General features: G+C 53.4%; 1 pseudogene; it reads left to right on the forward strand.

Annotated features, from left to right (window-relative positions):
• Positions 1-4899: 4899 nt before the first annotated feature.
• On the forward strand, positions 4900-10652 carry LOC137163784 (duodenase-1-like; annotated as a pseudogene).
• The last annotated feature ends 2638 nt before the right edge of the window (positions 10653-13290 follow it).

Genomic DNA, 13290 nt, shown 5'->3' on the forward strand with positions numbered 1-13290 from the left:
TAGCTGCTGGTGGCTCCCTCAGCTCCATTCCAGATGTGCCCAGTACCCAGTGCTGCACAGATGCCAGGGAGACAGGTGGGGTTCCAGCGAGGTGCAGCCCCAGCTGTGTCTGGCCCTAGCAGAGGCAGCCCCCAGCAGAGCCTGATCTCCCACCCCCCCCCCACCCCCCCCAGCCCATGTGGTGGGCTGTGCAGGAACTGAGACAGCCAAGACCTGACCTGGCAGGTGGAAACATCCCACTGAGGTGTCCTCCCCATCACTGCTCCGACACAGACGTCTGCAGGAAGTGGTCGGCAAAGCTCTAGCTGCACACCCCACCAGCTATCTGCACGGAGCGTGTGTGGGGGGCTGTGTAAGCTGCACCAGGGCTCAGCTCTGCCCCAGATGTGCATGGCTCCTGGCTGAGTCAGGGCCCAGATGTGCCCCCGTGTGGAGGGCCCCTGGCTGCAGCTGATTCTGCACAGATGGACTCTGGGCGTGGGGCATTGCTTATAAGCTGCTCTGCAGGGCCCCAGATGTGCAAGGACCCCAGGGGGTGCAGGACCCCAGGGGGTGCAGGACCCCAGATGTGCATGGCCCCGGGGATTGCTCTCTCCTAGCTCTGCAGGGCAGCTGCAGAATGACTCACCCCACCTGTGAACTCCTCGGGGGCTGTGGTTTCCTTTTCCTCCTCCCGCCCAGGCCGAGTCTATAAATGACCCCAGATACAGACACATCGCCCCTGTCTCCGGACTCCCTCTGACGATGTTGCTGCTGCTCCTGCTCCCTGTGGCCTTTCCCTTGCCCCCCAGCGCTCTGGCTGGTGAGTACACAGAGGATAGGTCCCCCAACCCAATAGGGAGCAGCGCCTGGTGCCATCGGAGCTGTCTGCAAACCCTGGCTCCTCCCCAGAGTCAGATGCATCCACCAGAGCTGTCGGTGTGTGCCTAGCACCCAGCTGGGCAGCCCCTGGGCCGAGGGGCCTGGGGGGCATAGGTGTGGGCCCGGTACCTGGGTGAGGAGCTGTGAAGTGGGGGGCAGGTGGGCAGAGAGCTAAAGGGGAGAGGAAGGGCTTGTGGCACCGTAATAACTCCCCTGCGGGTGGCCAGCACAGAGAAGCTCAGTAAGGGCTGATGTGAACAGTCGATGCCTAGACAGGAAATGCAGGTCTGGGCAGCCTGTGGGTTAGAGCCGGGAGGGCTGGGAGCCAGGACTGCTGGGTTCAGTCTCTGGCTCTGGGAGGGGAGTGTGGTCTAGTGGTTAGAGAAGGGGGGGCTGGGCATCAGAACTCCTGGGTTCGTTTTCCAATTCTACTGCTCAGGGCCAGTGATGGGGAGTGAGTCACTTTTTCTCTTTGTGGCTGGATTCCCCAAGGCGTGAAATGGGGAGAAGGCTCCATCCTTTGCCTAGGCAAACTCTCTGGAGCAGGGATTCCCACGCTGCGTCTGGGCAGCGCCTGGCACAACGGGGACAGATCTCGGACAGGGTTTGTGCAGTTTGTGCAGGCACAACGGGGCCTGATCTTGAGCAGAGGAAGGTTACAGCAGCTTGCTGGATTCGGGGGCTGCCCTAATGCGTTCTCTTCGGGGCTCTGCCAGGGGAGATCATCGGGGGACAGGAAGCCCGGCCTCACTCCAGACTCTACATGGCCTTTGTGAACGTAGAGACAGGAGGAAGAAGAGGCAGGTGTGTCTCCTGGCCTTGGAATCTATGGATCTAGGTGTGGGGATGGAGGGATGTACAGATGGCTGGGATGGATCAATGGATGGATGCATGGATATGTTTGGGGAAGGTTGTCTATGGGGATGGATAGATGGATGGATAGATGTATTTCAGGATGGATGGATGTACAGATGGCTGGCTGGCTGGCTGGATGGATGGATGGGTAGAAGGCTGTCTATGGGCATGTATTTCAGGATGGATGGATGTACAGATGACTGGGATGAATTTGAATGGGGATGGATGTACAGATGGCTGGGATAGATGGATGGATGGAGGGTTATGAGAATGGATGGATGGATGGGTTTGTATGGGGATGGATGGATATACAGATGGATGGATGGATGGGTAGAAGGGTGTGTATGGGGATGGATAGATGGATGGATGTATTTCAGGATGGATGGAGGGGTATGAGAATGGATGGATGGATGGATGGGCTTTTCCACCATAAGAAAGACATTTGCAACATTGGATCACTCTCCTACCTTACTAAGCACAACCTAACCTGAAACAATTACCCAGAATTAAATCAACAAACCAATTTAACTAAACAAATAAGATCTGAACAATTCAAATATTAGATAGCTAGATAGGACTGGAAGGGACCTCGGTATGTTATCTAGTCCAATCCCTTGCATTGAGGCAGGTCTGAGACCATCTGTGACATGTGTTTATCGAACCTATTCTTAAAAATCTCCAATGATGGAGATTCCACAACCTCCCTGGGCAATTTATTCCAGTGCTAAACTACCCTGCCAGTTAGGAAGTTTTCCCTAATGTCCAACCGAAGCCATCCTTGCTGCAATTTAAGCCCGTTGCTTCTGGTCCTATCCTCAGAGGTTAAGGAGAACATTTTATCCTCCTCCTCTTTATAACAGTCTTTTAGGTAGTTAAGATTTTTATCATGTCCCGCCTCAGTCTTCTCTTCTCCAGACTAAAGACATCCAGTTTTTTCCATCTCCCCTCCTAGGCCATGTGTTCTGGAGCTTTAATCATTTTGTTGCTCTGCTCTGGACGTCCTCCAGTTTGTTCACAACTTTCCTGAATTGTGGTGCCCTTAACTGGACCCAGTACTCCAGTTGAGGCCTAATCAGCACAGAGAAGAGCAGGAAAATTACTTCTCTGATCTTGCTTACAACACTCCTGCTAATACAGCCCAGAATGATGTTTGCGTTTTTTTGCAAGGCTGTGACACTGCTGACTCGTATTTAGCTTATGATCCATTCTGACCCCAAGTCCCTTTCTCCAGCAATCCTTCCTCGGCAGTCACTTCCCAGTTTCTATTTGTGCAACTGATTATTCCTTCCTCAATAGAGTGCTTTGCATCATTGCACTTGTGGCCTGTTTATTTCAGACCATCTCTCCAGTTTGCCGAGATCCTTTTGAATTCTAACCCTGTCCTCCATAGGACTCGCAACCCCTCGCAGCTGGGTGTCTTCTGCACACTTTCAAAGGGTCGTCTCTTTGCCATTGTCTAAAACCATTGAACAGAACTGGACCCAGAACTGATCCCTGCGGGACCCCACTCGTTACGTCCTTCCTGCTTGGCTGGGAACCACTGATAACTAGTCTCTGGGAACACTTTTTCCAACAAGACAGTATCGAAAGCCTTACGAAACTCGAGATAAATCAATCCACCCCTTCGCCCTATCCACCAGACTCGTTACCCCGTCAAAGGGTGCGAGGTTGGTTTGCGTGTTTTGTTCTTAGCAAAGGCATGTTGCTTCTAGACACTTACAATTTGAATGTTTGATTATTTGCTCCATTCTCTTCCCAAAATAATGGGGACTGGTCTATAATTCCCTGAGTTCCCTTACTCCCCTCTTTATAGATCAATGTAATCTTTGCCTTTGTCGAGTCCTCTGGGATCCTTTCCGTTGACCGTGAGTTCTCGATGATAATCACTGATGGCTCACAGATCTCTTCAGACAGAGATAGATAGATAGATAGATGTGGTGTATGGGGATAGATAGATAGATAGATAGATAGATAGATAGATGGGGTGTATGGAGATAGATAGATAGATAGATAGATAGATAGATAGTGGGTGTGTATGGAGGTAGATAGATAGATAGATAGATAGATAGATGGTACCAATCTGTGGACAACCCATTGTGACACTCAGAGGATCTCTGACTAAGCAGCCAGATTTGCAATGCTGCTGAGACCCAAGTTAGCCTTTGGGGGCTGAGGAAAGCTTGCGGAGGGATTTTGATGCTGCCTTCAGTGTCCCCAGGACCCCCAGACCTAAACACGAGAGAACCAGGATCCTTCCTAAAGCAGCTTCATTCTTCCAATCCCCGCTGGGGTGAAATTCTTCAGCCAAACTTTATTTCGAACTGACGTGGCTCCGCCCCGAGCTCCCCGTGCGTCACTGCGGCACAAGAGTCTGGTGCCATCCCTGGCCGTGTGAACAGGGCCATGGTGAGCCAGGACTGGGCGTGGTATTTCCCGGAGGATACTGAGATCCTGCACTTAGCTCTGGGGTGTGCACTTTAAAAGGGGCAGCAGCAAACTGGGGAGGGGTCAGGACAGGGCTAGCAAACGATTCGCGGGCTGGGGAAAAAGCCTGCCAGAGAGATAAAGGAAGCACCTGGTTTGTTCAGCTTCTCCACAAGTCGATGCAGAGGTGCCTGGCACACGGGGGACAAGGACCATTGCAGGGAGGCAAAGCTGGATCCCCGGGGGGGGCTCTTCCATCCAGCAGAGACAGGCAGACTGAGATCCAATGGGGGGAAACTGAGGCCCGACAAAATCCAGCTGGAAAGGAGGCCTCACTGTGTGACAGGAAGGGGGATTCACCTGGGGCAAGCAACTCTCCATCTCCAGGTGGTGTTAGACCCAGCCGGCATCCCTTTCCGGGTGATGCGCTCGCTGATCACCAAGGACCGGGCTCGGTCCCATGGGAGCTGGGCGAGGTTCTCCAACCTGGGTCACTCGGGAGGGCAGAGGGGACGGTCCCTGCTGGCCCAGACATCTGTGGATCTAGGAATCCGGGGGCAGAACAGACATGGGGGATCCTGCCATCTGCAGCTAGGAGGACTCGTTGTTAACCGCGTCCTCCGCCAGGGGCACGGAGGGCACCGGAGCAGGAAGGAAACCCCTCCTCTGATGCGGGCACCGATGTGGCAAGAGGTTTCCTCTCGGGGAAGCTCCACCCCTGACACATTGCTGATGGGGAATTCCTTGGGAGCTGGGTACATGACCCTCCACTTCCTGGGTCACCTCTTCCCAGGGTCCTCTCCCCGCTGCCCGGTCTAGATAAACCTTGGGGCAGAGACAGATTGACCATCCCCAGCCCCTCGGTTTGCACCAAGGATGCAGCTGCAGCTTCTGATCTCCACGGCCTTCCTCCCATTCGCTGCGGCCTTTATCCTGTCCCCGACTGGTGAGTAGAGCTGATGAACGAGGGGTTGGTTTCCCGGTCGCTGGAGGGCTGACGCTGGGAGCACGGCTGAGCGAACCATTGACTTTCTGGTTCAGCGACGAAAGCGTAAAATCGGGGGGGCGGGACTGGGTTCCTCCCTAAAAGGATTTGTTTCTCACCCAAGTGAAAACCCTAAAAATATTTTGATACCAAGGCAAAAAGTTTCCATTTTTCATTTGCTTTGGGGTGTTTCCTTTGACCTGGAGCAAATTTTTTTTCCCATTTTGGGTTTCATTTTGGGTCCTTTTCAGGTGTTTTTCACCCTTATTTGGTTTAATTAGCGGTGTATTTCAAGCCCTTCCTTCAAACCAAAACAATTTGGGGGGTGTTTTTTCATTTCATTTCAGGTCAATCCGTAGGGCTTTTTCCCCACTTTTTTTTTTTTGTTTTTGTTTTAAAAGAATAATCCCTCCATTTCTACACGAAAGAGTATTTCAAAGCAAAAAGTTGAGATGTTTCCTTTCCCAGTGGCCAAAACAAAATTTGTCTTCTTTTCTGGGAATTGCATTTTCCAGCAAATTGGCTATTTGCTGAAAAACTTTTGCCGGCTCCAGTGGTGAGGACAGGGCAAATGTGCCCATGGGCAACGTAACTCACCCCAGGGCAGGGAAACAGAATTAGCCGTCAGGCTCAGGCGAGTCTCAGGGGGCAGGACAATGGGGCCGGGGCTCCTGGGGAATCCCTAGCCTAGTTCTCTGACAGGTCAGATGGCCAGGGGGTGGCCCCACAGACAGACAGACAGATGGGTGTGTATGAGATCAGGGATGGATGGATGGACAGGTGCATGTAGGTACATGTATGGGGATAGACTAGGCCCGCCGGGGTGAGGGGCTGATCCAGTGGAAGGTTGGGTGGGGTGAGCTGAGGGGCTGATCCAGGGAACACCATCCTTGGGTGGCCCAAGTGGCTGACCCAGACTAGAAGGGGCCTGGCCTGCGGGATTAGGATCAGGACCGTGGTTCCACTCTCCAGCCTCCCTTCTGACACCCTCCCCGTCTCTCTCCAGTTCAGGTCATCGGGGGCCAGGAAGCCCCGCCCGGCTCCCGGCCCTACATGGCCTACTTGCAAATCGGGTCGGCGGGAAGCTGTGGCGGGTTCCTCATCCGGGAGGACGTGGTGGTGTCGGCGGCTCATTGTAATTGCAACCTGGGGTAAGAAATGTGCCCTCCCCAGCCAGTCCCCCGGCCTGGGGTGGGATCGGGGCCGGCAAGATGTTGCCCAAAGACTAGACGCGTTTATGGGATGTGAAAATTACCAATTTGCCTGGGTGCCGGTTAGATTTAAAAGCCCAAACCCACCAGATTAGACCTGCCCCGGAGGGAGACAATCCCAGCTGACGTACGTATTTGCTCTGATAAGGACAAACCCTGTCCTCGAGTCACCTCACTCAATGGAAACCTGGCTTCTTCTCGGGTGTGATCCCTGGACCGTCGCTTCTCAGACCCAGAACTGGACAATGGGTCACCCTAGAGAGGAGAACGGCTCCTTGCTCAGTATTTCAGGGTTTCCTTAGCCAATGGGAGGAGGAGGAGTTAGGGTTAGGGTTAAGGGAGAAGGAGGAAGTCCATCCATACGTAGGTGCATAAGATGGTCTCCGTGTTAATCAGTTGCACAACGGTAGGTTGCAGAGTTTAGTTAAACGTCCCAGTTTCTATTCTGGGGGGGATCAGATCCCAAGTCCGGCTTATCTGGGATTCCTCAAACAAGTGCCAGGTCTGCCCTAGCCGGCTTTGCCCATGAGGCCATCGCGATATCCCACCATTGAAACGCTTCTCGTGTGGGTAGACGACAGACCGGCAAAGCTACAGGCCAGTTGGATAGCCCATTTCAGCCCTTCCCAAGAGAGACGGTCGGGTTATTTACCAGCCCAGCTGCGATCCTCAGGGACTCAACCTCTTCACACTCCTAGAAGAGTGACGGCCGTGGGGCGGCCCTAGCCGAGGTGTGGGTGGAGAGGGGGGTCACGGGCAGAGGAGATGGAGATGGGAAAGGTACGGGCGCTAGAGGGGTGCATCCTTCCCCCAACATTCATCAGCACAGGGCTGGGGTCTGTGCATGAGCCACTCCTGCCGTCCAATGGGGACTTACTCCACCATATTCCCCCCTTGGCTTTTCCAGCAACATCTTTGTCAACATGGGAGCCTGCGACATTAAAAACCCAGGACAGAACTGGCAACGGATCCAGGCCCGACGCTGGGTCCAGCACCCCGACTTCAACAATGAGAACTTGGACAATGACATCATGCTGATCAAGGTACTGGCCCCATCCCATCCCCCTGCCCCCTGTGACCTCACACTGCCACAGGCCCCGCCCCCATCCAATCCCCCGCCCCTAGTGACCTCACACTCCTGCAGGCACCGCCCCATCCCATATCCCAGCCTGCCTGTGACCTCACACTGCTGCAGGTACCACCCCATCTCATCCCCCAGCTCCCTGTGACCTCACACAACTGCAGGCAATGCCCCCATCCCATCCCCCTGCCCCCAGGAACCTCACACTCACTCCCTGGACACACGTCCATGCTCTAGCCCAGTGGTACTGGCCCTCACCTGCTCTGATCCCTGCCCTGATCCGGATCCATTTTTTCTCTCTGTCTCTCACCCGTGGCAGCTGTCGCGTGGCGCAGAGCTGAGTGAGTGGGTGGGACCCATCCCCCTGCCAGAGGCCGATCACCACGTCAGGCCAGGCTCCCAGTGCAGCGTGGCCGGGTGGGGTCGGACCGGCGTGAACACCACCACCGACAGGCTGCAGCAGGCGGAGCAGGAGGTGGTTCTGGACGGGCTGTGCAGAAAGCAGTACCGACATTACAACCCCAGCACCATGCTGTGCGCCGGCAACCCCAGCGCCAACAAAGCAGTCTTCGAGGTAAATGTCTCCCCGCCCAGAGTTGCTAGCCTGCCACCAGCTGAGCTGATGGAAACCACACGGCCGTGCCTCTCCCATGCTGCACTGCTGTGGGATGAGATGCCGTGGTGCATCATGGGAGACGCAGCCCAGCCAGGGACATCTCTGGTGCAAGACTGGTGGAAACGGGGTGAAATTTATCACAAGTAACAAGGAAATGGCTGCTCTGAGCCGGGGGGGCTCTTCCGCTGGAAGCGCCGCAGGAGGAGAGAGACCTGGGCATGTCAGTCAATGCAGGATGGCTGTGGGCCATGGCTGGGTACAAAGCCAATGTGACCCGGGGATGGAGCAACCAAGGTGCCTCCAGCAGGCAGAGGGGAGGTTTTAAGGCCAGCGGTGAAGGCTCTGGGCAGGGCACAGCTGGAATCTGATGCATGTTTCCGGGCAGCTCTGTCTCAGAAAGAAGGATCCCAGCTGGTGCCGGTGCTGAGAAGGGCTGGTGCGACGCTCAGGGGAACGGAGAGCCGGCCTGATGAAAGAGCTGGACTTGTTCAGCCCAAAACACAGGCTGAGCAGGGTCTGGTTGCTGTAGAAATACTCTGGGGGGGAGGAAACACCAGGGAGGGAGAGAAGCTATTGGAGCTACAGGACAATCCAAATGGGGATAAACTGGGCCAGGATCAATGGTGGCCGGAGATGAGGAGACGGTTTCTGTCCATCAGAGGTGGGAGGACCTGGAACAACCTCCAAGGAGAGCAGCTGGAGGGGCGAGCAATTGATGGAGCTTCATATTTATGGATGGGATGAAAAGGCAGAGCTGCCCAGGATGGCCGGAACTGCACTTAATGACCCAGTAGGACTCTTCCAGTCCTGTGTTCCCATAAGGCCATGGGGCACCTGAAACACAGCTCCCATGATGCACTGTGACGAGACATTTTGGGGCTTTGATTTTTTTTAACAAAATGTTCCAGGGAAAATGTTGATGACAAATCACCCCATTCCCTCCCCCGCTACATTTTCTGAGCATCTCTACCCCTCCCCATCACGGGCGGGTCTACTGGAGAACTCAATCCTGAGGCTACCCAGCAGACAGGACCTTGGGCAAAATCCTGGCCCCGCAGACGTTGGGCGGAGCTTCACTGCTGGCGTCTGTAGGGCCAGGATTGCACTGGAGTTGAGGGGGAAAACACAGGGTTCCCGTCCCGTGGGAAATGGCGACGTTCTCCCCTTGGCTCTTGAAGGAAAGCTGAGATTTCAAAATTTTCAGCAGAGTGGCAAATTGCAAAAAGCAGGTTTGACTCACAAATGTCGAAATGCTTCGTTTCGACATTTTCCGCCACAAGGAAACGTGCTGAGATGACAGAGATTGCAACGTTTCCGTCCGTGCCCACAAATTGGAGAGAGTCCAGAGGAGAGAAACAGCAACAGCAAAAAAATTATCAGAGGGTTAGAAAACCTGACCTGTGGGAAAGGCTGCAAGAACTGGACATGTTTAGGCTAGAGAAGATGAGGCTGAAGGGGGGACATGATGACCCTCTTCAAAAATGTTCAGGGCTCTGATAAAGAGGAGAGTGATCAAACGTTCTCCGTGTCAAGTGAAGCTAAGACAAGAAGAAAAGGGCTTCATCTGCAGCCAGAGAGATAATGGTTGTGTTGTGAAAAACTTTCTAACCCTAAGGAGAGTTGCAGGGTAACTAGGGTTGCTGTGGCATCTCCATCGCTGGAGGTTTGTAAGACCAGGTTGAATAAACTCCTGACAGGGATGGTCTAGGTTTATTCGCTCCAGCCTTAGTGCAGGGGGTTACACTCGAATCCCTCTTGAGGTCCCATCCAGCCCAACATTTCTATGATTCTAGATTCTGGTTTGTTGAGCTCACCCAAAATGCTACATTCAAGATTAAGCAGCAGTTCCTTAGCCATGCATTGCCTTCTGGGAGCTGTAGTTCAGGCCGCTATTTTCTATTATGTAGTCCCAGCCTGGACTACATCTCCCACAATGCACTGAGTCTTGTGATTCCCATGATACCCCAGACAGCTCAAGCAGAGGCAAGCCTGGGTTGCACTGGGAGATGTAGTCCTCAAGGAAGCTCAGCCCTTAGGAGAAACTGAAGACCTGAACTACAACTCCCATAAGCCAAGGCAGGGATAATTAAAAGCAGTTGAACATTTTGTTAAACTGATACCACATTAAATGTTTTAGGTCATTTTTTAAAAAAAGAAATATTCTGATTTCGGATGAACTGACCTGAAATTTCCATTTTCCTGATGCAAAAATGGAAAATTCTTGGGAATATCAAAAGCAAAATTTTTCTGTGGAAAGTTACGATTTGTGGATACTGCCTTTTCCACGGGCACATCCTTCTGCCCAGCTGTGGATTTCACTCTCTGCCGACCCATTTCCAGGTGGGGTTTGTTTGATGGCAAGAGCTGGATCTTGGTAGCATAGATCGGCCGTCCCCTATGCAATCTGAGATCTCTGGGGGACAGGCCGGGCTGGGTAATGTTGGTTACTGATGTTATTCTCCGTATTGGCAGGGCGATTCTGGCGGGCCGCTGGTGTGCGACGGGGTGGTCCAGGGCATCGTCTCCAACGGAGATCCATCCGGGCACCCCCCCAGCATATACACGAGAATCTCCAAATTCATCCCCTGGATCAATGAAACTCTGCAGAAACTGAGTTAAAGGAGATGCTCCCCTTTAACGGGCCAGCTTGGCCATACCAGGCTCTTTGCCTGCGTGGAACCCCTGAGAGGCTTTAGAGCTGAGTATTTTTTTCTGCTGTCAGAGAAATGCTATGAAGGGCTCAGTCCGGAAATGGCCTTGCGGCTAAAAATGCCCCACCGATGTTTGAAATTTTCTTCTCTTCTGTTGTCACCCCCAGCGGCCGGTCAATGTTCAAGGCCCTGCCTGTGTTCTGGATGGGAGCACAAATTAACGATAGAGTCTGGTATTTCCTTTGATGTGATCCGGTTTATTTACCAGGAATCTTGAAAGTCAGAATCAAACAGCAGCAGAGAGCTCCTCTGTTCGCAGTCCTGAGCCTGCCTTTCCAGCCAAGACTCTGTGCCCAAAGAGCTGCTTCCCTTAGCTGTCTCTCGGGGCCACGTTCCTGAGCATCTATGGTGTGTCTATCCGGATTTATACTCTGCATCTGCCTCGCTTCTGTCCCCAGATGTCTCTGTTTGGGTCTTGTCTTCGCCCAACCAGAGACCAGGAATGGGGCCATGTCATTTAGACAGCCAACCTATCACCATGAAGGAAGGCTGGGCAAATTGAACAGCCCCTGACAATCGCCCAACGAAACGATTGTGTGAAAATGGTTGAAATTTTGAATGTTTTGCTTCATGCATTCTGAGCTGGGCCCAACTTTTATTTTCAGGTTTTTCTTTTCTTTTTTTCTCTCTACTTCCCACAAGTATTTAACTATTTTTTATTTAGTATGTTGATATTGAATAAAATATGTGTTGTTTGAACAATTCACCCTGCCTTCTCCCTCCCTGGCCTGTACATTGGACGTTGCGTGCATGAATGATGCAGGGCTGGGTGAGGATAAAGGGGCGGTGGGGCAGGAAGAAGGGAAGCTGGGTTGAGCCTTAAAGATCATTAGGGCTAAGCAAGAACAAATAGGCCCAGATATTAGGAGGTGTTTAGGTGCCTAATTCCCCTTTACCTCACCGGGAGTAAAAATACCTTTGAGGATCTGGGCCCAGGCTCTTCCCTTCAGGAAATGTCAAAGCACTTTACCAAGATGGTCGGGATCATTATCCCCAGATGGGGAAACTGAGGGGCAGAGAGGGGATGTGACTTGCCTAAGGCCAACCAAGTAGCAGAGCCAGGAACAGGATCCAGGCGTCACGAGAGGCAAGTCTGTGCTCTGGCTACTAGCCCACACTGCTGCCCTGCAACTCTCAGCCCCTCCCTCAGGCGGCCCCAGACCCCGTGATACCCCCATCCCCTCCACCACGGTGCTTGTTAATTTCACTTCCCATCTCGTATCCTCTGCTGTCAGTACAGATCTGATAAAAAGGTCTCCAGCCCTCATTTCCCTCCTGACCCACGTGGTCTGGGGCAGGCGCTGGGTCTCCCGGGGCAGGGCAGGTCTCTGGTTACAGGCTTAGGGCTGTAAAACCCACAGGCTAATGGGCCGGATTTGTCTGGTTCCTGGGTCCCCCACCCTAACCCGCCGCACTAAGACATCCACATGTCGTCAATAGATTCGGCCACTCCAAGGCCAGAGGGACCACGGGTTGAACTAGGGCTGAGCTGCCAGAGAAACGTCTCCGTCCCCAGGGATGGGGAATCCAGCCCAGCCCTGGTGAGCAGCATCTCCAGCCCCCCATCACATCCGGCCCATTGTCCCCCGCTCCATCTGCCGGCATTTCCCCTCCTGTGCTCGTGACGCACCCCTCGGTATTTCGGCCCTCCACCGACCTGGGTTGGGTTCAGACGGGCATCTGATCCCTGTGGCCTTCCTTGGAGCCTCTGTTACAGGCCAGAGGGCATCGTGTGTCCCTGCCATGCCCTGCCTGAGGATCGGAGGCAACAGACTGCGTCCCTGCCTTGCCGTACCGACGAGCCAGGGGCCATAGACTGTGCCACGAGCCCGCCGGTGGGAAGGCTGGGGGCTGTGTGCTCGTAAACCAGCTGCTAATTCTTTTCAGCAGAGGCGCTGTAGCCTTCCTCGGAGCCGGGGCCCGAGGAAGGGTCGCGACGCCCCAGCCGGACCATGTCGCCCACCTACAATCCCCCCACCACACACACACACTAGCTAGTTCACAAGTTTCCAAAGTCTTACCTGTTATCTGATTCAAGTCTGGACTAGGTTTTAAAGAGACATCAACCATTTTCATTAGCCTTTCACAAACAGGGTTCTGGTGTTTTTTCACTGCCAATCTCTGACTCCACATAGCACCAGATGTACCTGGGTCCACTAAGAAACTGCACCATACACCCACAGCATTCAGAGTGAAAGTTTGCCTGCCCCGCCCCTCTTCTTCCGAGAGATCCATTTCACATCTGTCCTGCTGTGTCACTATAGCTGCCCAATCCTTCCTTTGAAACTGAGACACTCTCTGTCCATTTACAGAGCTACCAGCCTGGAGACATTCAGGTTCCAACATCATTGTTTTCCCACTATAATGACCAATCACAGCCACAGGGTTACAGGGCTGTTTAAGTTTTTTAATAGTTTTCACCCCATCTGGAACCTTTTCCAACGTATCCAAACTGGACCTTTCTAAAACAAAGTCAGTGAATCCATCCACCTGTGGAAAGCTCTGGCCGTTAGAAACTGACCCAAGTCTCTTAGCATGTGAACTGT

This window comes from Emydura macquarii, unplaced genomic scaffold, assembly GCF_026122565.2.
Source record: "Emydura macquarii macquarii isolate MOO-44397 ecotype Brisbane River unplaced genomic scaffold, CSIRO-AGI_Emac_v2 contig_26, whole genome shotgun sequence".
In the NCBI taxonomy this organism is placed as follows: domain Eukaryota; kingdom Metazoa; phylum Chordata; order Testudines; family Chelidae; genus Emydura; species Emydura macquarii.